The following is a 26191-nucleotide window of genomic DNA, read 5'->3' as shown; positions in this document are numbered from 1 at the left end:
TGGCTCCTAAACACTCAGCTTTGTATTAGGACTATATAAATATTTGAATTTATGAATATCTGTTTTATAAATGAACAAAGAATCTTCATATATGATTAATAATCTCCATAGTGCACAGAGCTAGACATTGCAATCAGGTCAAAAACTCTGAACCTGGCTTTGAGACACTCTTCATAAAGAAGTGTTATTCAGAGTTACAAGGCCATGTGACTCTTTATCGGGATGATGGCTTTGAGGTGCTTCCTTGGTGTGCTAATGATGGCATTAGAAACAAGCATCCCAACAGCTAGCTAGTATTAATCAATGTCCTTCTATCTTCTCACTGTTCTGGGGCTGGAAGTCCATGAGCTGTCTGGTCTCAGAGGCTTTCCATCCTGTTATTAGATGATGTAATGCTTTCTTCTCACAGAGATCAGCCCAGAACAGGAACTGGAGGCAATTATTGCAACATATTGACAAGACTTTCAGGCCACAGTAGAGAGAAAAACCTCTGCAGAAAGTACTTAAAGTTCTACATGAGGAATGAGAAACACTGGGTGTCCTCCAACATCTTGTAAGTTTTTTCCTTAAATGAAGAAATGAATTGCAGTATGTGGATTTATAAAGTAAGTCAACATTTCTAAACAATGAGAAAATGAAGAAATTGCATCCCAGTGTGGAACAGAGGTGTGGTGCCAGAATGATCCCTGTTCAGCTGAACACAGTTTTTTCTGGTTCTGTCATGCCTTTAAGAAAAGCCGTGTTTGAGTTCGCTTGAGTTTTACAAGAGATTTGAGTGTATTTCCTAGAATCTAATTCAGAGTAGAGGTATATCTATCTCAGTGTTCTGGAGGCTGTGAAGAGCAAGGGGATGGAAAAACCAAGAACATTGTGTCATAGATCTGGCAGGCTTACATAGCCAGGAAACTAAAATGAGGGGCTTGGCCAAGGGCTGAACTAATTTCGTATAGACAAATCCTTATGAAACTAAAACCACTGCAGTAAGAATCAATCCTCTTCTGCAAATGAACAGTCTTTTGTCCTTTATAAACATATACTTTATCACTGAAGACACTGAAATAGAAATTAAATTTCAAGAAATTTCAGGAGACAAATCAGATGCAGACCTCGGCAAGGATGATGAACCAAGATCACAGAGCAATTTGGGATTAATGATTGACTTGTAGAAGATACGTGGATGAGAAATGATGACCTTCCTGTAGTACTGGAGAGCTTGTTCCTTGCTTTGTGTTATCCAGAGGGTAGCTATTTGCCCTTTGAGTAAAACACAAGGGAAGTTGTAAAAAAGACTAATATAATAATGATAGTTATCCATCACCTTAAAGCAATGCACTGTAACAATGACATTTCAGTTCCGCAGGGGTAAGAGGGAATCCAGCAACTACTTATAAAATAAAATACAGTGTGAAATCAATCATTAAGTGGCTATGAGCTATGATTCTTAAAAAATAATATCTGTTAGCTCTGCAACATCACATTTAAAGAAACCTGTGTTTATGTTATGCAGATTTGCACTGAGTCTCTTAAAAAACAATACCAATTTTTCTATCCATTAAAGAAGGAATGTGTTGCTTTCCTCACAACTGTCACTCAATCATGTCATATCCTTACAAAATCTTTATGATCTTTAAGTAAAAGGCTGCTTCTTTAAGTCCCAGGTGGTGTTAACTTCTTACCATTTAAAAAGAGCATAAGCTCAAAGGCAAAAAATCCCCACATAAATAAATAAATAAAAGAAAAAAGTCTTGTGTTTATGGATCTAAGCATGACCTGCAATACAGTTGTTATTTTTGGGAACTCAACTTGCCATTTTCATATGCAACTCACATTTTCCAAGATTGCTCCAAGCTAAGCAACAAACATAAATGTATGTTATAGGCATTTCCAATTAATGAAGTAATAGACCAAAAGAATTTTCCCTATTTTGCCATAGGGAAAAGAATCTCTCATTTTTTTGCATAAACAGTGTACAGGATGTGATTGGAAACATGTGAAATTCAAATATTTGTGTTTAATTATTATATTGATGTTTATTTAATTATATAAAATCGGTCAGGGTTTGTAATTTATTGGCTTCTAAAGGGTTTTCTTTTGTTACACAAAAACAATTTTCTCCTCTTATTTTATTTCAAATAACTAAAATTCAGGGGAACAAAGGAATGGAAGGATGGAAGGAAGAAAGGAAGGAAAGAAAGAAAAGAAACAAGGAAGGAAAACTCCTTATTTGCTCAGTGATCTTGTGAATTTATGACTTTCTTGGTATTTCTTGACTTTAAATGCTCTAGATTCCCCTGTACCACACAACTTATTTTAGTTTCTGTAAGTTGCTTTCTTATGAATATCATCTCTTACTGGAAGCTTTGGAGAAATCCATAAAGTTTAGCTCATTTTCTTGTCATTGTCATTAAGGGAACAATGCGTAGTTTCATGAGTTCACTCTAGTATCATCAAGTCTGCTTTTACACTGCAGTGTGCCAAAATTCCTGCTAAGGACATTCTAGTTGAGAAACCTCTAAAAAGGCAAATCTCTGTACAGGGGTCTTGGTATCAATCATAAAGTTCAGGAAAAAGATATTTGGTAAAACATCCCAGGAACAATAGTTGACCATCAAATTGGCAGAAAGCCTGTCTAGGTGTTGCCTCAGTTAGTATTGATAAAGAAGAGGGAAGCACACAAAGCCAGGTGACACTGAACCTTTGTAGATGGCAGGGGACACCATCTTTCACATGTGAAAAATGGAACAGCCAGTTTGACCTCACCAACCTATTCTAGGAATTTTTATTTGGATGACCACCATGAATGTATTGAAAATAGTAGAATAAATTGAGTATCACTTACAGTAACAAAGTGACCGATTAGAATCATCAGCTGGAAAATTGAAATCAATCCCAGCAGAAATAGCTTGTGGGCTGTAAAGTGGCTTGCTGCTCTTGCAAAGGGGCGTTCAGTCTTCAGAAGCCACATCAGTGTCTCTCAACAGCCTGCAACTCCATCTCCAGGGGATCAGATGCCCTCTGCTGCCTTCCATAATCACCTGTACTCATAGGCACATATAAATATACAGAAAGAGCAAACACATATAAATATAGAGAAAAATAATATCTTGCTCTTCAGCTTGGTTTCAAATAAATAATCAGTGTGGTGTGATCAAAAACTATAGAGCAAATCAGTTTGTCTGTTTGGTATTAAACTAAGATAAAATATTATTTTTCTCTACAAACCCTATGTCATAAGTATATGCAGATTGGAAGAAGCTGAAAAAATAATAACAAATCCTATCTTCTTAATAATTACAAATTCAGATCCTGTCATCATTACTGGTTTGCATAATTTCACATCAATTCAAATAAAGCAAGTAGCAATGTCATGTACTTATATTCCAAATCTATGAATTAGTGTCTTTTATGTTGCCAAAAAGAACAGTTTGTTTTGTTTTGTTTTGTTTTTGTTATGCTGGAAGACACTCAGTTTAAAATAAGAGAAGAATCATTTACTTATCAATCAACTACAGGTTACAGGTTATCAAAATTGCTAATAGGATGTATCTGTATCTCTCCCAGGGAATCATCCCAGAACCGTGCACTAACTGACAATTCTGAGAGGAATCAATGGTTTTTAAGAGCACATGAAGCAGGAAAGAAAAAGTGGTGAGCAGTAGGGAGAATATAGAGGAGGTCACTGGAATTGGATTTGATGGAAACATATTATGTTCATATGTGAAATTTATAATAATTATTAAAAGATCAAAAAGCTCTAGCGATGTCTCAGTGGTTAAGAATGCTTGCTCAGACAGAACACCTTAATTTGATTCCTAGCATCAACATGATGTCTCACACACCAGTAAGTACAGTTTTAGGAGATCAAATGCCATCTTCTGACCTCCTCTGGCTCCTGTTCACAGTGGTACACGAACACCCCCTATACCCACACACCACAGCGTATATGTGGTTGTGGGCGGCTGTGCATGTACACACACACACACACATACAGACACACTCACACACACACATACAGACACACACACACACACATACAGACACACAGACACACTCATACACACACACACATATATATATATATATATAATCAGGCGTATATACATACTCATAAAATTAAGTAAATAAATATTTTTAACAAGGTGTGGAGGAGAATGCCTTTGGTCACAGCTTTTGAAAAAGAGACAAGTAGGTTTGTGTGAGTCTGAAGCCAACTAGTTCTAACTACAGAATTCCAGGCAAGCTAGGACTATACAGTGAGATATTATTTCCAAAAATAAAAGGGAGAGTAATAAATAATTTACAAAATCAAATCATTCATGAAATTATCTTTGGTGCAACCATATTAAGACCCGAAGACTGGATTATTGGGGATCTGCATCTTGGGTGAAGAGGAGAGAATGTGTTTGTCATACGTCTCAATTAAAACTCTGTAGTTTTCCTGGAGTTTAAAGGAGCAGTGAATTCATAATTCATATTGATTCATATTTATGTTGTTGAGAAAATACATACACATACACACACATACATATATGTATATATGTATATATGAGAGAGAGAGAGAGAGAGAGAGAGAGAGAGAGAGAGAGAGAGAGAGAGAGAGAGAACATTTACAGAGTGGGAATCTCTTCCACAGACTGTCAGAACTTAAACATAAAAACTCAGACACAATCTGAACTTTGGTTTTCTGGATCCACAAACATGTCTCTTTAAATTGCATCATATGCATGTTATAAATCCCTAAAGAACATTCCTAAATGACTGTATTTATGCCTTATGTAGGAATAGTATAATAATAGTCTGCTTCTCATAAACCAGGCAGAGAGAAACACAAAACAAGTTTATGGCTTTCATATGACTAGACCAGGTTTCTCTGTCCTGAAGTAGCCATGTAAACTTCTTGGATTTTCTATCGTCTCTTTAAACACCTGTCTATGCCTTTGCAGTGACACCGTCCCTGACTTGGTTACAACTGTATATCTTTTTCTTATACCATAACAATTTTTTTCCAAAATTGATACTGTTATCATTTTATACTTTCACGTGGAATTATTTGATTCCTATCTCATCTCCCCTCTCATCTCAGGTCTTTAAAGCAGAATCCCCATCTTTATCCACCTCTGCACATCACACCTGGGCCTGGCTGCTTATCCTCATGAGTCTGTGAACAGTGTTCCTTAAGGTAGAGAGAGAGTGCCAAGCTGTCTAGCGTCACCACAGTTGCCCTTGCTGAAAAGTGGTCCAGCTCTGAAGCACATCAAGGAGAAGGTGGAAGACTGTGTTGTTTTTCTTTGAACATCATCTTAAAAGATGCCAAGTCACAGAGGCAAGAACAGGTTAGAGAAGTGAAGGAGACAGGTCTATACAGTAGCGGTGAGAGGAACAATAATAAGTCAGTGTGCACTATGCCTGTGCGCTTCTGTACAGGAAGAACTCCTGCCTACCATATACTCCACTGATCCACTTCTATGCCTGAACTAAACTCAAAAACTGTTTAAAAATATAAAGATTAAGACGGGCAGTGTGGGTGCATGCTTTTAATCCCAGCACTCGGGAGACAGAGGCAGGCAATCTCTGTGAGTTCGAGGCCAGCCTGGTCTTCAAAGAGAGTTCCAGGACAGTCTCCAAACCTACAGAGAAAACTTGTCTTGAAAAGCAAAAAAATTAAAAAAACAAAGATTCAACTTTCAGTTTCATATCTTTCACATATGTGCACACCATTTCTAAATTCATTATTTTGTACTATAAACATACAACTTTGAGAGTAGCAGCTTTACACTTTGGATCAAGAATTTTTTAAAGAACATCCAAAAAGACATAAAATTGGACATATTGCCTCAGGAGTCACTTGTAGGGATAAATTTAAATTAATTATAATGCATTATTCGATTATATATGTCTGAAATTCTTGTTCTAAATATTTTTGTAGATTTATAGTTTTATAGTTTTGTATCTGTGTTCTGATTTGGTATGGGTCTCTAATTTTCCTTCATTGCTATAGTTTGATCTGGTTTAGACATTGAAATAAACCCAGTCTCAAAATGATCTAGAAATTATCCACTCCTGGATAATTTCATATTTCTCGAACAATTTGTGTCAAGATTGGTTCCTTGGTAAGTTCATTTCACCCTGGAAATTTCTTTTCTGGATACTTTTACGTATTTATGTTGTTAAGAAGACTGATATATAGCTGCAGGATGGGAAAATTGTAATGAATAAGAGAGTGAGGAATACAGATGAATATGGACTGTTCTCTTGAACTATCAAATTCTTGAAGGATTTCCATTAACTATAACCTAGAGGTGACTGAGAATTTGAAACCAAGAAGTTTTACTCTACCACTGAGTGCAAATTCCTGAGAACTTGGGACATTTTGACAGTTTATAAGTAAAAAGATCTATAATGTGGACAGATAGGAGCATGAGGAAGATCCTCAGAGTTTAGATTTATTGAAATTTTAGTGTCTTACTTAATTTGTCTGTCTCTCTGTCTCTCCCTGACTCTCTCTCTGTCTTCCCACCCCTGGCTCTGTGTGGTTGTGTGTGTGTGTGTGTGTGTGTGTGTGTGTGTGTGTGTGTGTGTAATTGTGTCAGTATCCACAGAGGCCAGAAGAAGGCAGTAGACCTCCTAGAGATAGAGATCTATGTGGCTGTGGACTTCTCATGAGTACTCTAGGAACTAGAATTTGGTTCTGTCTCCCTCTCTCTCTCTCTCTCTCTCTCTCTCTCTCTCTCTCTCTCAATCTCTGTGTGTGTGTGTGTGTCTGTGTGTGCATGCATGTGGGAGGTGCACATATATGTATATGTACCCGTGTCAGTACCCCTAATGACCAGAAGAGGGCATTAGACTTCTGGAGTTAGTGTTCTATGTGGCTGTGGACTCCTCATGAGTGTTCTAGGAACTAGAATTTGGTTCTGGGACAAACAAGAACCATTAACGATTTAGTCCACTCTCCAGCTCCTCATTCTTGCTCAATTATAAAGGCTAGATTTACAGAACTACAACTTAAAATGCAGGGTAGAAAACACAGATGCTGGGGTTAACAGGACATAGGGTTAATCATAGTGCTTAATTTTCAGGACGTTTATAAGCTGAGAGAACCTGCTGCCATGTTGCTTCAGGTGGCATAATTTCTGCTAAAAGCCAGTTTAGATTCTACCACCAACACTGCCTGCATTCACTGTCACTGTCCATTGCTCCTGGTAAAACTTTTATCCAGATTTAAATTACAAAATAAATATAATAGGAAATGAAATAATTTGGTTAAAAAATCCTCCTTTGAGGCTCAGAATGTAGCTTGATGGCATGGCACTGGTATTGCATAGATGAAACACTGGTTTGATTCCAAACTGAAAATACATGGTAAGAATTGCTACTGTACAAAGTATTGACCTGTTTGATCCATCTCCTACTCTCTTAGTATAGACACAGACAGCAAGGGATGAGCCTGAGGTGAGCCTGTTACCCTCCTCAGGCGGAGCAGCGTGTTTTCAAGCTTCTCTCTTTGTTCTGTTACTGAGTGAAATGAGCTCGGTCTCCACCTATATTGAATGAGACAACAGCGAGCACACAGGAAGTAAGTACATCATTTTCTTTTTACCTACTCACCTAGAGGATATCAATGGAAGACTCGGGCCTTTTCTGGGGATTAATAATGTATGAAACAAATCCTCTGCTCTCTTGCTGCTAAAATAAGATTACAACAATGAATCAGATATAGATCAGTGTTACTGACTGAAGGTGTGGGACACAGCATGTAGTAGAGAGTGTGTGGAGAAAACATTTATACTGCAGCAACAGGTCCTGATGACTCACTCAGCTGAGGAATGAAATGAACAGACAAATGGGAAGCACAGACCACAGACCATTCATCCACAGAGTTATAGGGTATCAAATACAGCTATTCACACCTTGCTAGAACTTGTATTGAAAACCAGATTGGATTAACGCAAGGCATGAGCTTCTTGGTAACTAATTTTTTTTCTAGGTCTGAGAAGTCTATCACAAGCCAATTCTAACTTTAATCTAGTAGTGGTTTCTATTTACACTAGCATATATTGTGTGTTTTTAGACTGTATTTGTGGTTATTATCACAATACAGCATGGAAAACACATATTATTCTCGTGAAATATTAAAAAATCAAAGATCAGGGAATTTAAGGTACCGTATAAATTATACAGGGCACTTATGTACATGTAAATGAAACTTGATGTTACTAAACACAAGGAAAGTGACATGTTATCCTCAGTGGCTACCATGCCAGGACTTTATTACTGCTGTCTGTAGCATGCTCTCAACGCATCTGCAAACTGGCATTGCTGACCCATTTTACAAATGATAACATGTGGTCAAGGTAACAAGAGTATATTAGAGGACTGGACAGGATATGCAAAGTTTAACTGCAAACTTGATGAACTACATGCACAATTCACATTTCCTTTAAAGGTCTACAACTTTAAAGGATGGGAAAAAGCTGTTTCTTTACAGTTTTATGGAAAATGACTGTCAGCAGGAATTAAGTATCTACCCATGGAGATGCTTTTCCCCAGATCCTGTAAGTGCAGATCAATATGACCACAAATAATTCTGAAAATCTTTATAATAACAGAACTTCTCTCATGCAAAGAAAACACTGTTACTTAAGATGTAATCTCACATTGTAACAGATCAATGGCATTTTTTCAGTTTAAAAAATGCTTTAATGGTGGTTTCTCTTGAACACCTGAGAAAATCCTGATAAAGCTACTACAGGTTTGAAGTCATGGGACCACGGTTGTCATACATGTGATGAAATATCTTGGTTAAATAATTCTTATTAGACTAACATGTGGGCACTGCACTGGTTTGTGTTTCCTTTATAGCTCATAAATAGTACCATATTTTAACAGTTTTGCATATGAAATGACCAGTCCTGTATGGACTTTCTACATTCTACGTAAAAATATTTTGGAGTCAGTTGTCACAAAACACATCTATAATCTCATCATTTAGATGCAGAGTCAAGAGGATTTCTCTAAATCCAAGGCCAGCCTGTGCTGTACAATAACAGTCTAAAAAACGTACATCGCATGGGTACATGTTTTTAAAGAAATCAATCGGAATATTTTGGATTTAGAGCACTTCAGATTTTTGTATCTTCATTTTATCATTGACCAGCTCATGACCTAGTTTCAAGTCCAATGAGCATGAAGACACAAGAGGGTAACACAGAAGCCAGAGGATAAGACCCATGATATTGTGTTAGAGAGCACATCAGACAGTGTAGAGCTTGTCTTTCATGAAACATCACATGAAGAAAGCTTGGTCAAACATGTGAAAATATTGACTTGCTTCAAAACAATTTCTTAGTTGATGACATAGCTATCATACTGTCAAAGAAGAACTAAAATATCTCCATTGACTGACTTTGACCTCTGATACAATGAGAAAGAGTCCTGCTTCTGGGTTAAAGCAACACACAAAAAGTACGATGAAAAGAAGCAAACAATGCCTGACAGGCTAGAGAAGAAATGCAAAGCATGCCTGCTTATTAACAAGCCAAGGAAACATAATACATGATGTCAATATGAGGTAATCAACATGCCTGACCTGTGATTAAAAATATATAATAATTATCAGGAAACACAGCAATGCATCATTGAAGAGTACAGACTTTCCAAAGTTTTACTGTGACTTCTGCACGTACACTGTATCACAACTGTTGCTTGTGGATTCAAGTAATATATTTGCAAAGATTCTATTTATAAACAGTCTGTGCTTGGTGATGTAGATGTATAATTCCAGCTAGGCAGAAGACTGATGCATAAGGATTCATAGTTCAAGGCTGACTTGGTTTACAGAGTGAGTTAGGTAAGCTGGATCAAGAAACTTAGGGTTAAAGTTCTATTAAAACATGTCTACTGAATCTTCATCTCTGAGAGTATGAAGAGAGTTGGTGATGTCCCCCAGTGTAGAGAACTAGCCTGCATACACAATACTCCAGGATTGAGGCCCAGTAGTGGAAAAAATGTCTCTGAGCAAAAGTAAAGTGTAAACTCAGTACAAATTGTACCATTACATACATTGATGACAACATAAAAGTAGACATAAAAATAGATTATAGCATACATGATATAAAAACCATCGGCACACTAGTTTGAGTAGACAGGAAGCTGGGATTGAAGACCCCCATGAAGACTGGCTCTGACTTTCTTCTTAGGAATACAACTTCAAATTCAGGACAAAACTCAATTTAAGGAACTAAGAAGACATGTTGGCATGTTTGGTATGACAACTTTGCAGAAATTCTTTTCTAGTTTATCAGACATCCTTAGGGTTTGTTGGAAATATGAAAAGTAATACATAAAAAAGCAAGGTCTGGGGAATGAAGTTACAAGGATAATAATAGTAGAATATATGAACCATATGTTATGAGTACATATGGTTATAAATTTTAACCATGAAAAATTAGTAGGCATGTGTACTTTTCTAAACTCATGGGAGGGAACTGAAGGCTGTTAGAATTGAGCTCAGATTGCAGATTTTAGGTATGTTCTCAGACACACACACACACACACAGGGTTGGGGGAGGGAGAGAGGGAGAGAGCAAGAGACGGTGAGTGGGAAGGAGAAAGAGAGGGAGAACAGGAGAGAATATGAATATTATTAGAAAATTAAGCAATTCTAAGTATAATGTCCACCATCATGGTGAGGTAGCAGGTGATGGAATTAACTTCCAAAAGAAATTAGGGGAAACAAGAGCAACAATGCACTCTAAGAAAGAGTAAGGTGTGACTTTCTTCTTAGGAGACTACAGTTATATTGTGCCATGCAATGTTACAATAGGTCAGATAGATTTCTCCTAGAATTGAAGAGGCAAGGGCGGAATTAGACAGTACATTAACAGGGAAGTCCAAAACCTGCCATAGATGGTAGAGAAAAGCATTTCAAACAGATGAATGAGACATAAGCTAGGAGCACAGGTTTTGGGTGGTTACTGGGGTTAGCAGGGATATCAGAAGGATGAATTCATCATGAAGGTTTCTTACAGGAGGTCAGTAATGCATCCTAATTATAGCATGCTTACTGGAACTGCTCTCTTAGACAGATTGCAATGGACATTTGTACAGCCGGGAAGGAAGAGGGGGAGTCCTGCCAAAATCTTCATCTTTTAAAGCCTTCTGTTCTCAAGCCTGTCAAGAGCAGGGTCTGCTGCCAAACAATTAAAGCATTTCTTGAAAGTTAGAATGCAGTTGCTATATGTGTGTGTTGCATATTTTGAAATATTTTGGCTAGAATATTTTAAATATTCTTGTGTTAGACAACAAAATTTTTCTTACGAATCAATTTCTACATTTTAGAATGCTGCTGTGAAATGTGAAGATGATACATGTTCAGCACTTGCTAATACTTTCTGATAATTTGGCTCAATGTCTCTTGGCAAGGAAAATGTGAGCCAGCTTCCTTCCTGTTTTCAGTCCTCCTGCTTTCTCATTATCTGAATCCAGTTAAAAGAAATCTGCTCTCATGATCCACACTACAAATTCAAACACTAGGAATGCTGTGTATTAACAATGAAAAGAACTAATGAGCACAGTCTACATGCACTGGATCTGAGAGTCGCACATTATTGTCTTTGGTCCATCTGCATCAGTACCATCTTGAGGTTCAGGTAAAGCTCTTATGCACACTTCCATCATCCACATCCCTTCCTGAATCATATTAAAGCATAAGTGATGCATATTTCGATAATAAATATTTAATATGTGTCTTCCAATCATTCCACACTTGTAGACAATCAGAATATTCATCAACCAACTTGGGTCAACCATTGGTTAATATATTCTGTGAACAATATTTCTTTTTTTTCAAGTTTGTATATTTATTGTACAACTGGAGATATTTTTATTTCCAGAAATCTTTTTAAAATAAAATAATTGTTTTTATTTTTTATTTAAATTAGAATCAAGCTTATTTCACATGTGAATCCCACCTCCCTCTCCCTCCCCTTCTCCCCCGCCCCCCAACTAGGCATCCTAGCCCCCCACCCAATCCCCACTCCGTTTCCCAGGGAGGGTGAGGCCTTCATTGGGGGATCTCCTGAATCTATCATTTCCTTTAGGGCAGGGTCTAGGCCCTCCACAAAGAGTCCAGGCTGAGAGAGCATTGCTAATTGTGGGATGGGCAGCCAAAGTCCATTTGTATGCCAGAGATATATACTGATCTACTACCCAAGGCCCCATAGATTGCCTAGGCCTCCTCACTTGCACCCACATTCAGGGGGTGTTGATCAGTCGCATGCTGGCCTGTCAGCCATCAATCTGGGGGTCCAATAGCTCTCCCTTGTTCAGGTCAGCTTGTGAACAATATTTCTACAGTTCTCACTTGCCACAAAGCAAACAGAACCAAATGTAGTGGCCAGACATAGCCTTTCCAGCAGAGACTGCATTACAGACACAAGGAAGTCATGCAAACCGGACAGAAACAGGGGTGGGAAGATACGACTCATTAACAGACTGATTTGAAAAAACCTCATTAGCCATACTCTATTCACTATGAAGGGAAAGTCAGGGGTGGGGAGAGCAGAGAGACAGGGGTGGGGGAGAACAGACAGGTAGAGCTTGAGAAATTGATAAACCGAACTTAAGCAAGTCCCAAAACTGCAGAGCTGATCGGGAGGGTTTTATGCCTGTGCTTCCAATCCCCGTAGCAGCTCCCTGACCTCACTTCACCTCCTCCGCTTTACCTAATGTAAGATACAGTGCTGATTTTACACATTTGTGAAGCAAGGGTTTCCACTGTGAACCCACTGGAGACATGTTTGCTTTGTGTTGCCTCAGGGGCTGCCTTGAAACCCCTCCCAAAAAATTAAAAAATAAGAACAAAAGCTCAGGGGAAAAACATGGGATTATGCAGTACTGAAGGTAAATGGCATGAAATTCATATAAATCATTCTTTGTCTCCATTTATCTTACTATATCCTCTGCTTGCAATTTGAGTTGAATTAACAAGTGAAGGGCTAACTAGAATCTACAGATAACTGGACAGTTGAGACAGATTTATTGTAGACCTTACATGTACAGATAGTACCAGCAAGAGAACTTTTAGTTCAGTCTTGAAATAAGTTACTTTCAAATGCAAGCAGCCACCTCAAGTAGAGACAGGAGCATGGGAACACAGTGCTGGCTGAAGGGAACAGTGGAGAAAGGGGACTACAGAGGACAGGGCTCCAGCCTCACAACCCACTGAGATACAATCTCTACAATGATGCCCTTAATCCTCTGGGGGAACTTCTCAGTTTTATCCCTTTATTTGTAAAATAGCTGCCTTTGAAGCTCCTGTACACTGGATGGTGAAATTCTGACAGACGTCCTACAGATATTTTGAGGGTGACATGGTGCAAACTTGTCTCCCTGTCTCTCACCAGCAAGATCCTACAGGCAATACTGCCTACAACATCTCATGGTCTGCACCAGTGATCAACCTGACAGTTTGTTACTACTTAAAGGCAGTAATAATTTAATTATGCATTTCTTTATATTGTGCATGATATTCATAACATCTTTAATTGAGTTGATCTGATGTCTTTATCTCTTTGGATCAATAAACCAATTTTAATGAACAATGATAACCCTTAAGTTGTGTCGTCAATACATACTGGTAAAATTGCATTTTGGAAACATCAAATGTATGCTCAAAATAAAAATTAAATTGAGGGCTGGTGAGATGACCCAGCATGTAAAAACACTAACCAACCTGGGAAAATGAGTTCAAGCCCCAGAATTAATATAAAGATACAAAGATAAAATTGACTTCAAGAATTTGTCTCTTGTTTTATTTTTACACACACATGTACATGTGCACACACACACCACATGCAAATACACATACATATACATGAGATTAAAAACATACAATTGTATATTTCTGTTAGTTACAGAACTACAACAGAAGTATATTAATCATATTTTCAAATGAAGAATATGTGATGCTTTATAGTAATTTGGCAAAAATAAATAAAACTCATCCATTGGAAATCACTGAATCTATTTTAGGAACATAAATTATGTAAGTAAAAGTATAAAACAGAAGAAAAACTAAAATATTTTAGAAATTGGTAAAAGTAAATTCTTCTAAAGGGGAACATCAAGAAATCACTAACTAAAAAATAAAAACTGTTATTATCAAAGTAAAAGTGATATTTGCAAAGACATAAAAAAATAAAGAAGAAATAAACAGACATTTTAATATAGAACCAAATACTCACAGAAATGTCTAGCATGGTCTTGCATGCCAGAGAATTCTAATCTATAACATTGCCCATGAAATATGTTAAAAGAACCCATGAGATCTGAACTGTACAATAATGTCACTACATCATTAGTTATCAGGAGAATGTGAATTAAAATTCGTGGCTGGAAACATCAACTATATATCACACGTCACACATATGAAGGCAAAACTATGTTCTCAAACATTTAAGGTTTATATACCCAGTAATCTAATCTTTCCATTTTGAGTTATTTACTATTAAAAATAACATTTTTTCCCAGTAAGACACACTATATCTTTCCTTTATGGCAACCACGAACTGAGAAATCCCTGAACATTCACCCAAATCTAAATGTCAGTTCAACTATGTTTGTACTTACAATTAAATACAACCAATAATGTACAAGGAAGTAAATATTGAAATACACAACAACATAAGCAATCATGGTCTAATGCAAGTCAATTTTTTTGTATAAAGATTATGCTTCTAACCAAAGATTTTTTTTCTTCCTTCTATTTTAATTTAAATTAGAAACAAGGTTCCTGCACATGTCAATCACAGCTCCCTCTCCTCCTTTCCCTCCTCCCAGGAAACCTACCAACACCATCAATCTCCCACCCCATCCCCCCTATACTCCCCAGGAGGGATGAAGCCATCCATGGGGGATCTCCAAAGTCTATCATATCATCCAGGGAAGGGCCTAGGCCCTCCCCCATTTGTCCAGGTTGAGAGAACATCCCTCCATGTGTGCACAAAGTCCATTCCTATGCCAGGAATAAATACTGATCTACTACCCGAGGCCTCATAGATTGCTGAGGCCTCCTCACTGACACCCAAGTTCAGGGGGTCTGGATCAGTCCCATGCTAACCTCTCAGCCATTAGTCTGGGGTCCATAAGCTCCCCATCGTACAGGTCAGCTGTTTCTGTGGGTTTTACCAGCCCAGTCTTGACCCCATTGCTCATCACTCCTCCCTTTCTGCAACTGGGTTCCAGGAGTTCAGTTCAGTGTTTACCTGTGGGTGTCTGCCTCTGCTTCCATCAGCCACTGGATGAAGGCTCTAGGATGGCATATAACATAGTCATCAATCTCATTATCCAACCGAAGAAATTTTAACTGAAAGTTCTAAGGACACTCCATATGGTTTTCTGTATCTTCACTGACCCCCATTTGTATCAATAGCACATAAAAACTCCCTTGAATCCCTACCCCATCCAGACATATTATCTTTTGTGTTTTTTTTCTGATAGTCATTCTTCCTAATGTCAGAGAGCACTGATTTTGGCTTTGATTTTATTGACTTGTTATCTTAAACATTGTTGTATGTATTTCTTGAATAGTGAACATTTGTATGGTATCTTTTAAGAAATCTACTACTGTGAATTGCTCACTTCAACTGGGCTGTGTGTGGGATGTTCTACAGGACTGAGTTCTTTTATCATCATCATCATCATCATTTTTATTATTATTTTAAATAGCTTGTTTTACATGTCAATCAGTTCCCTCTCCCTCCCCTCCTCCTGCACCCCCCACCATCTCTCCCAGATTCCACCCTATTGCCATTTCCTTCCACATAGGGGATATCTAGAGTCTGTCATTTCACTCAGGGCAAGGTCCAGGCACTCCCTTAAGAGTCCAGGCTGAGAGAGCATCCCTCTTTGTGTTATGAACTGAGTTCTTTAAGTACCTTGAATCACAACTTCTTGTCAGATGTGCAGTTATCAAACAGTTTCCTTCCTGGACATTGTTTATTTGCACGACTGATCACATATTTTGGTATGGGGAGGTTTACTTCATTAAATATAATTGCTTTATGTATTTATGTTTAATGTACTTAAAAGTCCTTGTCCACTCCAACATCCTCAAACCTTCCTCTGTATTACTTAATTTTCTGTTGCTATGATGAAATGCCATGACCCAAACTAACATAGGTGAGGAAGCAGTTTGTTTGTCTTTTTTTTTTGGTATTACAAGACAGGGTTTCTCTGTATTGTTTTTCTTATATGACCAGATTCATCACTGAAGAAGAGGCCACAGAGGAACTCTGCTTACTGGCTGTTCCAGGCTCAAGTACACCTCCCTGTATGGTGGGCAGGTCCATCTGGCTTCCCCATATTGCCTATGGTAGATGCCTATAAAATACCCACTGTATATAGTAGGACTTAAGTTACATGAGTCCCTGCAATTCCACTGGATCTATGCCTACAAATTTAGTCTGTGACCTTGAGTCATGCTGAGCACTAGAGATTGTGCTTCAGCTTCAATAAAACAACTCAGCATTCCTGAACCTGAGGGGAAAGGCATTCTGTTTGCAAAATGCATAGAAAATGTGTTCCGTGCAGCATTATGCTCTCATAAATTGTACTCATTCAAGACATACCCACAGGATATACTCATGGTCAACTCAACCACCTTCTTCTCTCTTTCTCTCATTTTTAATTGCTATTTATATTTTGTTTGTTTGGTGTTGGTTGTTTGTTTGGTTGGCTGTTTTTGGCTTGATTTCTATTTCCCCATCATTTTAGTCTTTGACATCTAATGGGTAGTTCTCCAGAATGTGTGTCCCATCTCCCTAGGTTACTTTCACATCATTTTTTAAATTTATTTTTATTTAAATTAAAAAAATAAGGCTTCTTCACTTGTCAATCCCAGCTCCTACTCCCTTCACTCCTCCCCTGCCCCCACGAACTCCCCACTCCATCCCCATTCTGCTACCTAGGTAGGGTGAGGCCATCCATGGGGATCTCCAAAGTATGTCATATCATCCAGGGAAGAGCCTAGTCCCTTTCTCATGTGTCCAGGCTGAGAGAGCATCCCTGCATATAGAATGAGCTCGCCAAATCCATTTGTATGCTAGGGATAAATACTGATCTACTACCAGAGGCGCCATAGATTGTTGAGGCCTCCTTACTGACATCCATGTTCAGGGGGTCTGGATCAGGCCAATGCTGGCCTCTCAGCCATTAGTCTGGGGTTCATGAGCTACCTTTGTTCAGGTCCGCTGTCTCTGTGGGTTTCACCAGCCCAGTCTTGAGCCCTTTGCTCATCTCTCCTCCCTCTCCACAACTGGGTCCCAGGAGTTCAGTGTTGATCTGTGGCTGTCTGCTTCTGCTTCTGTCAGTCACTAGATGAAGGCTCTGTGACAGCATATAAGGTAGTCATCAATCTCATTATAGGGAAGGACATTTAAGGTAGCCTCTCCACTATTGCTTTGATTGCCAGCCAAGGCACAAAGATGTTTTAGTTTGTTGCTGGCCAGTTCTCCAAGCTACTAAAACTGTTTAAAGAATAATTTAGATTTATTCTGTATATTTTTTAGTCAGAAATTTTAAACTCTGAATCCAGAAAAATTGCATAAAAGCCGGTGAATCATGGCCACTTTTGACTGTCATGGGCACCTCCAGCCTAAGCACATTCTTCTTGTGTCATTCTTGATTCTATTGGTTTTCTTAAAGTTTTTTAAAAAAAGAAAATGGCAACATTACTGTATTTAGGGTGCATGTTTGCATGTTTGGGTCCTGTAAGCCCTCAAACATGCCAGGTTCACCACCTCTCCTGAGTAGTCCAATTAACAGACAAACTCATGATGAAAAGATGAAAAAGGAGATACTTTCGATGTGGACATATTGGAAAGAGGAGCAGAGTACAGTGACCCCAAGTTTTCCAGCATGACACTAACAGACTTAAACAAAGGGTGAGAGGTGCATAGCTAGATAAGCAGTTGCAGTCAAGGTATGCTCCCACCCATCATCGTTTTTTCCTCCTCTAAGTTTATCTGAAAATTATCAGAACAATGTAAAACCAGTTTCAAGAAACAAGCTTACTAGGTTTTAAAGCATGATGCTTCTAAGGATATCCCAGTTTCTTGTGATGTATCATTTCAATAATATGATAACCAAAGGGAAATGCATAAGCATCTCTTTAGAACATATTCGCTCCCGTCACAAGGGTTATAATAAAACAGTACTGTATATGCAAGATGTACTGTAATTCCCTTAGGAAATGAAAGGAAATAAGTATAATTAGGAATAACATCACACCACACCAAAATACAATGCTTTCACTGTGATTGGAAGAAGTAAAAGGCGGGCTTGGGTAAATCTCAGTTCACAGAGCAGACCTGAGAATGTCCCACAAGGAAGAACTGGCACTCTCAAAGTAAAATTCCCCATTGAGCAAACTCAGAAACAAAAATGATGCTCAAGTTACCACACCCTGTTTCTTATTCTTGAGTTCTTATCTAATGAATTTTTTTAAAAAATCAGTAATAATCTATATTGTTTTCTGAAGCTTAAGAGCCAGAACAAAGGCTATCGCTGCAAATACCATGCACCTGCCTCCTCTGCTGAGAGCTCTCTAAGAGATCATACCTGCCATGTGAATCTGAGACCCTTTGAGATTCTCAAGTCACTTCGAGATAATTCTCTAAACACAATACACTTTGTTAAACTGGTTACAGGACTGATGCGCAATGTCCTTCTGCATAGTGCGAAAATGTGTTGCTTTTATTGGTTGTTGAGTAAAACTGTTTTGACCATTACCAGATGAAATATGAATAGGTGGGAAGTCGAAACATAGATAGAGAAAGAAGGAAGGTTCAGAGAGATGTCTTGCAGCCACCAGGAGAGCTAGATGTGAGGCAAAAGGCCATGAGACTTTTGGTAAAACATAGAATAATAGAAATGGGTTAATTTAGTTGTGAGAGCTAGTCAATAATATGCCTGAGCCATTAGGCAAAGTATCATAAATAATATTAAGCCGCTGAGTGGTTATTTGGGACCTGGTGATCAGCACAGGAAAGATCCAACTACACAGGACTACTAGAGCATAGCCACATTCACTGGAAATACAATGTTTTGGCCTTTAAAAGGTTTATAGGAAGCAGCAAATCATCTTTCCCTACCTGTGGAAGAGTAACACAATTTTTCACTCCCCTGTGCATCAAGAACGTCAATACACACTTGACATGTTGCACTAATTCCACTGAGACAGAACCTAATTAACATATAAATGGGTGGGTGAACTCTGTGAAAGAGAAAGTGGAGTTCAAGATTATGAAGCAACTTCTGCATACTGAAGCAAGAGTTTGTTTCAATAGATACAAAGAAGAAATTGATATTTTACTTATTTTTATCAAAGCTTTTTAAAATGAATAATGAAGAATGTGGAATTTGACATTTAGAAGAGAGAGTTTTTCTCTGATAATGTCCTATAAAGTATCTTAATAAACTATCAAATAAAACATGTTTATGGAATGAGAATTAAATTTTAATTATAATTTAAACAATTCAAGTTTGAAGTGTTAAGTCGACATTCTTTTAAAAAAGTGTTTTAGGGAAAATTAGCAACTACATAATTAATCAAATCCAAATTTGCTTCAGAATGGGTGATAATTGTCACTAATGATTTCTAAAATAAATAAACCTGGAAATATGCAAAAATAATATGATTTTGTTAAAACTTATTAATTTATATAAATATTTCTTTCTCTCTTTCTGTGTAAGTGTAACTATACATAAATATAACAACACAACCTACTCAATCCAGTTTTCTTGAATGTATATGGTTTCAGGATTGACCATTTTGTGTTGGTAGCCATTTTAAGGGCTCATGTCTGGAAGAGGTCAATTTGTCCTTTCGTGGCATTCATTACTTGCCTATAATTGTTTGCTACTTTTAAATTAATTTTTTATAATTTCAAACATGAACACAGTATTTAGATCATTCAACCCCTCCCTCTCCTCTCCGCAACTTCCCTTGTGACCCCTCTATAACCTCTTAAATTCTTGTCCTGTTCCTTAGTTACTGCTATACACATGTACATATTTATATACATGCATGCATGCATGCATACATACATGTATATGTGTGTGCAATCTACTCAGTCTAGTACTCATTCACTTGTACACCTTTAGGGATAACTACTTGAGTTTGGATAACCTATCTGAAAGCTCAATCCTAGAGAAGATGAATTTTCCTTTTCCTAACACTAATTGCCTACAGCTCTCATCTAGGGATGGGACACTGTGAAATTTCTTTGTCCTCAGCATTGTATCCTCTATTGCAGTCATCAGGCAAGTCCGGATTAGGCAACCTTATCACTGAGAGCTCACGAGTGATCACTATCTCACAGCAGACATTCAATTCCCTCATCTCTTCCTTGATATTCCCCAAACCTTAGACATCAGGGTTGCATTATACATGTATCAGCTGGGCTGGGCACCCTATGATCATTTGTTCTCTGCATTCTGAACATTTGTGGAACTCAGCAAGTAAAATTTTGATGAGTGGTGAGACCTACACATTTTATATAAAGTTCATTTTTAATTTTTATTAGAGCATGTCTAAGTTAAGTGACAATAGTTTTTAAATTATTGGAGCATGCTATCAAGCTTTGCTAGATATGGTCAAATTCTCAGTTGGTTGTACACATAAATATAAAATTATGAAAAGGTTGCATCATTTTACGGTTTAATTGCCCTGCAACATGGAAGAGGTCACATATCTTCATATAACTCACCAAACAGATGTAGAAACATGTGAAGAGCCAACCTCTGCACTCTACATTTGGAAGTACTTTTCCTGTATTTGCACATTTTTCTTCTGTTGGTGACCAGTGAGGCAGATTTGCAAACTATGTATATGTATATCTAGTATTCACAAGTGGCAATGAAATAAATACTTGAACAGTTCATTGAAGCTAGATGTTTCTGGCTCAAATTATCTCCCTCTTGCACCTAGAGAAAGTCTGGATAGATATGGGTTAGCTATGGATGTTTATTCATTCTTTTATCCAGAGATCTCAAACAAGTTCTACATACATCATAAGAAAGGAATAGAGGTTTTTTTGAAAATTTATGGGACCATAGACTCTAAATCCACTTTAATATGTTTTGGAAAATTATTCATTAATTGGTGTTTCCAGGTCTCTGAGACACACTTCATTAACCCTGGGCTCATGAGGGGGCATACGCTCTTGGAAACTCTATCCCCTGTCCTTTTATACGATGAAAATGATATTTACTGCCTAAAGCCAGATTCCTTAAATCTGTTTAGTGTTCTCTAAACAATCGTACATCTGGGAGATTATTTTCACAGGTAGCCATGCATTTTCTACCTGCATACACAGAAAAAGTTTTTCCTTTGAAAAAGACAAAAATGACTCAAGCTTAGCCTGACATCTGCCATATGTCTGAATTCTGAATTCAAACATTTATTGTTGCTTTGTGTGGTTGTATACACTATCATATTAATGTTTCTTAAATATTATTGTAAGTTTCTATACATTGTTCATGCTATGTTTGCCCAACTAAGTATTTTAGTATTAGAAATATTTTGTGTGACTCAGTGGTTAGTAAACTTCATCTGTTTGCAGGATAGAATCGAGTAACTGCATTTTAATGTATGCTGTTCTCTTTTTTTTTGTAAAACTCACAGCATCTTCTATAATTCTTAGGGAACAAACAACACAGTCAATGAGGTAGGGAGAATATAATAGTCAGCCTTCAAACAGAAAAAAAGGGGTTCTAAATGCCATCTACTTGGCAAAACACAGCTATTGAGATCACTGACCCAGAGCAGTTAAGGATAGCTGCACTGAATCTGTATAACAATTGGTCTGTCAAGAGTGAGGCATGAGTGGCCTAAACCCCCACTGATGAATTCAAGGAGATAGGGAGTCATTGCTATCAGTTTTGAATTCACTGATGCCCCACAGGATATTTCTGATCCATCCAATGATCACAAGGTGACCATAGTGAAACCACATGGGTCCCAAAACACAACAAAGGTCTGAGAGAGGAACTAGTGGGAATGAAGGTGGTTGGCAGGGATGGGTCAGAGATAAGAGAGAGTGTGGGGAGCGAGTCATTGGAATATATCGTATGCACGTATGGAACTGTCAAATAAAATTAATAAAGACAGAAAAAAGAAGTCATTGTTATAGCTTTTACATTGATATACTTTGCAATTGAATATAACACAAGCCTTAAATACACATGTTTTAGTTTTGCCCTTTGATTATTGTATTATCTATCCTTCTCTGAAGATACCATATATTCTATCCTAAAATTTTTTCTATTTATTTAAGAAACTAGAGATTATTTATAAAAATCAGATAATAAGATTGGCACATCAATTTATCAGCTCAACTTTCCCATTAATTATTTAATTATCCCAGCACTTTCTTTTATGTTTGAAACATGTGATTTATAAGCAGTCCAGACCCTCACATTATTTTTCTGAATTAATTTTATTTACATGAATTTTTTTCCTGACATCATTAATGAAATTTCTGAAGGAGTTCAATATGTCAAACCCTTTATTTAATAATAAAGCAGCATTTTTCTGATTATAAAAATGACGTGCACTTACTATGCTAACAGTGAGTTGTAATATCTTAAAGAACTTAGACTCAAATTTCATTTGTGTTATGATACATATACACCAGTAGTTTCTCTGGTTTTATTTTCTTTCTCATACACATGATCTCTCTATCTTTCCATACCTATAAATCCATCAGTTGCATTTATATTATAATATAAATTCATATTAAGAAGTTAAATTCATACTGTAAGATGACAAAACCTTCTATATCTATATAGACCACTTTTAAAGAGGCAGTACTTGAATGAGAGGCATAAATGCAAATGTATACAAGTATTTAAATGTGGTCTTAGATGTTGCTGTACACTGGAAAATAGAGGAGGCCATCAACACTGTAAGAGATGAAATATTGTGTCTGGAGAGAAGCATCATCATTAGGATTATGCAATGCCCTGTATGGGGTCCCAGTTTGGCTTCGAAATAATGTAGGGTAGTCACAGCCACTTGTAACATCAACTCCAGGGGAGAGGATACCCTCTCATAGACTGAACAGGCATCTTCAGGTATACATAAAATACTCCTGTCTGCACATTTCAACATAATTAAAAACAAGTAATAACAAGCTTATAAAATAAAAGAAATATCCTTCTCAAACAGATGGCTATCTACATACCTCAAGAACCAGCTATACCACTCTTAGACATATATCCAAAGGTTACTCAGTCATACCACAAGGACACTTGTTCAGCAATAACCACAGCAGCTCTATTCATGACAGGCAGAATCTGAAAACAACATAGATGTTCCCCAACTGAATAATAGATAAAGAAAATGTGGTACATTTGCACAATGGAGCTGTTTTTATTTCAGATGTTAAAAACAATGACATCATGAAATTTGAGAATAAACAGAAAGAACTAAAAAAATATCATCCTGAGTGTGGTAACCGAGACCCAGAATGACAAGCATAGTACATAATTGCTTAAAAGTGGATAGTTGTTGTAAAGTAAAGCATAACCATGTTACAATTCACAGACTCAGAGAGTCTCTGAAACAAGGAGAGCTCAAGAGTGTATACTTGAATATCACTGGGAAGAGGAAATAGAAGAGATTTCATGGGTGGACTAAGGGCTGGTAGGAATGGGAACATAAGGTATAAGGTGAGCTTCAAGTGGAGGTTTAGAATATTGAAAGAGAATACTGGAAGGGGGGTTGTTTCATAGTCAGGCAGTAACCTGCTTCAAGGAAAATTCCCAGGAATCTCCAAGGACGAACCCCACTAAGACTCCTAGCATTAAGGGGTACATTGCCTGAACTGGTCTTCTTCTATGACCAGGCAAGACTACCAGCGGAGGGACTGTAACACCAAGTCAGCCACATAATTTTGACCTAAAGTCTGTCCTGCCTAAGGGATATGCTGAGATAGGGCATCACTGAGATAGTGGAAGGAGTCAACCATTGACTGATCTAGTCACAGACTCATGACAGAAGAGGGAGCACAACAATGACACTGCCTAGAGCAGCAGGAGTCAGTGTCTGGATGGCTCAGAGACCTAAGAAAAACTAAACATGACAGGGAAAAAAATAATGAAACCATACCCAATGGGGCCTATCCCAATATCATTCAGAGAGGCCCAGCACCTGATGGAAACAGTTGCAAAACCCCACAGCCAAATGTTAGGTGAGGTTTGGGAAATCCTGTGGAGGAGGGGAAGAAAGGATTGTAGGTCCCAGTGGTGTCAAAGACACTACAAGAAAGCCCACAGAACCATTAACCTGGGCTCATAGGAGCTCAGAGAGACTGAATCAACAACCAGGGACTCTGAATGGGACTGACATAGGCCCTTTCTATATATGCTGCAATTGTATAGCTTAGTCATCTTGCAGGACTCCTAACATTGGGAGCAGGTGTGGTCTCTGACTCTTTTGCTGGTTTTGGGACCCTATTCCTTATACTGGTTTACATTTTCCAGCCTTAATACAAGAGAATGCTTGGCCTTACTGCAACTAGATATGTCATGTGATATCCAAAGCAGGTTTGTACTTTACTGAATGGAAAAAAAGAGGAAGTTCACTTGTATGATAAATACTGATCTACTGCCCAGGGCCCCATAGGTTATCCAGGCCTCCTCAATAACTCTTAAATTCAGGGATTTTGGATCAGTCCCAGGCTGGCCTGTGCGCTATTGGTCTGGGGTCCAAGAGCTACCCCTTGATCACAGTTTCTTGATTGTTTAAAGAATGGGAATCAGTCTACCTCAGATTCAGTGATTCAACACTTTGGGGTATACCCAAAGGATGCACATTCATACCACAAGAACAGATGTTCAACTATGTTCACAGCAGCATTATTTGTAATAGCCAGACCCTGGAAGCAACCTAGAATCCCCGCAACTAAAGAATGGATAAAGAAAATGTTGTACATTTACACAATGGAATACTACTCAGCAGAAAAAAAATCACAGAATTTACTCACTCATATATGGATGTTAGAATAGAAAATGGATTACCAGCCTACAACCCACACCTCCAGATAAGCTAAGAAACAAGGAGGACCCTAAGAGAAATATACATAGTCTTCCAGAGAAGAGGAAATGGACAAGAGCTCCTGAAGAAATTGGGAGCACTGGAAGGGGGAGAAGGAGGAAGGAGGAAGGAGCTGATAACAAGGAGAGAGGAGAACATGAGGGAAACCCACAGACAGTTAACCTGAGCAAGTGGGAGCTCTGGAACTCCAGAATGACATCTGGGAAACCAGCATAGGACTGAAACAGGCCCCCGAACATGGGATTTATTTGGGAGGCTTGGGAAGTCTATGGGGCCTCTGGCAGTGGAACCATTATTTATCCCTAGTGAGCAAATGGACTTTTTTGGAGCACATTCCCTATAAAGAGATACTCTATCATCCTAGATAAAAGGGAGAGGCCTCGGTCCTGCCCCAAATGATGTGACAGATTTTGGCGATTCCCCCATGGGAGGCCTCATTCTCCCTGAGGAGTGTAGATGGGGGTTGGGATGAGGGGATGGTTGGAGGAATGGGTGTACTGGGATGGAGAGGGACCTGTGAGTGGTGTATAAAAATAGATTGTTTTTAATTTAAATAAAAAGTAATTTTAAAACAGAAAGGGAATGCGATGGTGGCACAGGGGAGGAAGGGAGGGAGAGGGAACTGGGAGTGACATGTAAAAGAAGCTTGTTTCTAGCTGGAATAAGAGTAACAGAGATATTGTAATTAAAAGTGAGAGAGGGATGAAAGAATTGACAAAAGATGGAAGTGTGTCTCACTAAACACAATGTATAATGGACAACTGTAAAAGCATATTTTATTATGATGTGTGTGTTTGTTTCGTGAACAAAGCCTCATGATATATACATCGTGAGCTTGACTCAAATTGGAACTCCTCCTGCCCTTCCTTCCTCCTGAGCACTGGGATTAAAGGCCATTGCCTCACTCTACGTTCATTCGGAAAATTCTCTTTAGAACAGTAATTTAATGGCAAACTTCTCTTAATTCCCAGTTATAAGATGGCATTTAGGAAGAACTATAAAAGTCTGTTCATTTATCACCCAAGTTTCTTGCTTCCCCAGAGAAAGCCCACCTTGTCTCCCTGGACCACA

At 38.0% G+C, this 26191-nt stretch overlaps 1 long non-coding RNA gene across 3 annotated transcripts; it reads left to right on the top strand.

Annotated features, from left to right (window-relative positions):
• Positions 1 to 3568: 3568 nt before the first annotated feature.
• On the top strand, positions 3569 to 13811 carry LOC121138016. 3 transcript variants are annotated; one of them, XR_005875251.1, is made up of 5 exons: positions 3569 to 3648; positions 5084 to 5333; positions 7418 to 7573; positions 11338 to 11648; positions 13300 to 13811. It is a non-coding gene; the product is annotated as an uncharacterized LOC121138016 (long non-coding RNA). The 3 variants fall into 3 exon arrangements; XR_005875250.1 differs by lacking the exon at positions 13300 to 13811 and adding an exon at positions 5999 to 6110 and having other exon boundaries at positions 11338 to 11885; XR_005875249.1 differs by lacking the exon at positions 13300 to 13811 and having other exon boundaries at positions 11338 to 11885.
• The last annotated feature ends 12380 nt before the right edge of the window (positions 13812 to 26191 follow it).

Source organism: Mesocricetus auratus, unplaced genomic scaffold, assembly GCF_017639785.1.
Source record: "Mesocricetus auratus isolate SY011 unplaced genomic scaffold, BCM_Maur_2.0 contig_3612_pilon_subseq_1:31799_obj, whole genome shotgun sequence".
In the NCBI taxonomy this organism is placed as follows: Eukaryota; Metazoa; Chordata; class Mammalia; order Rodentia; family Cricetidae; genus Mesocricetus; species Mesocricetus auratus.
This window is presented reverse-complemented; position numbering and strand designations above follow the sequence as displayed.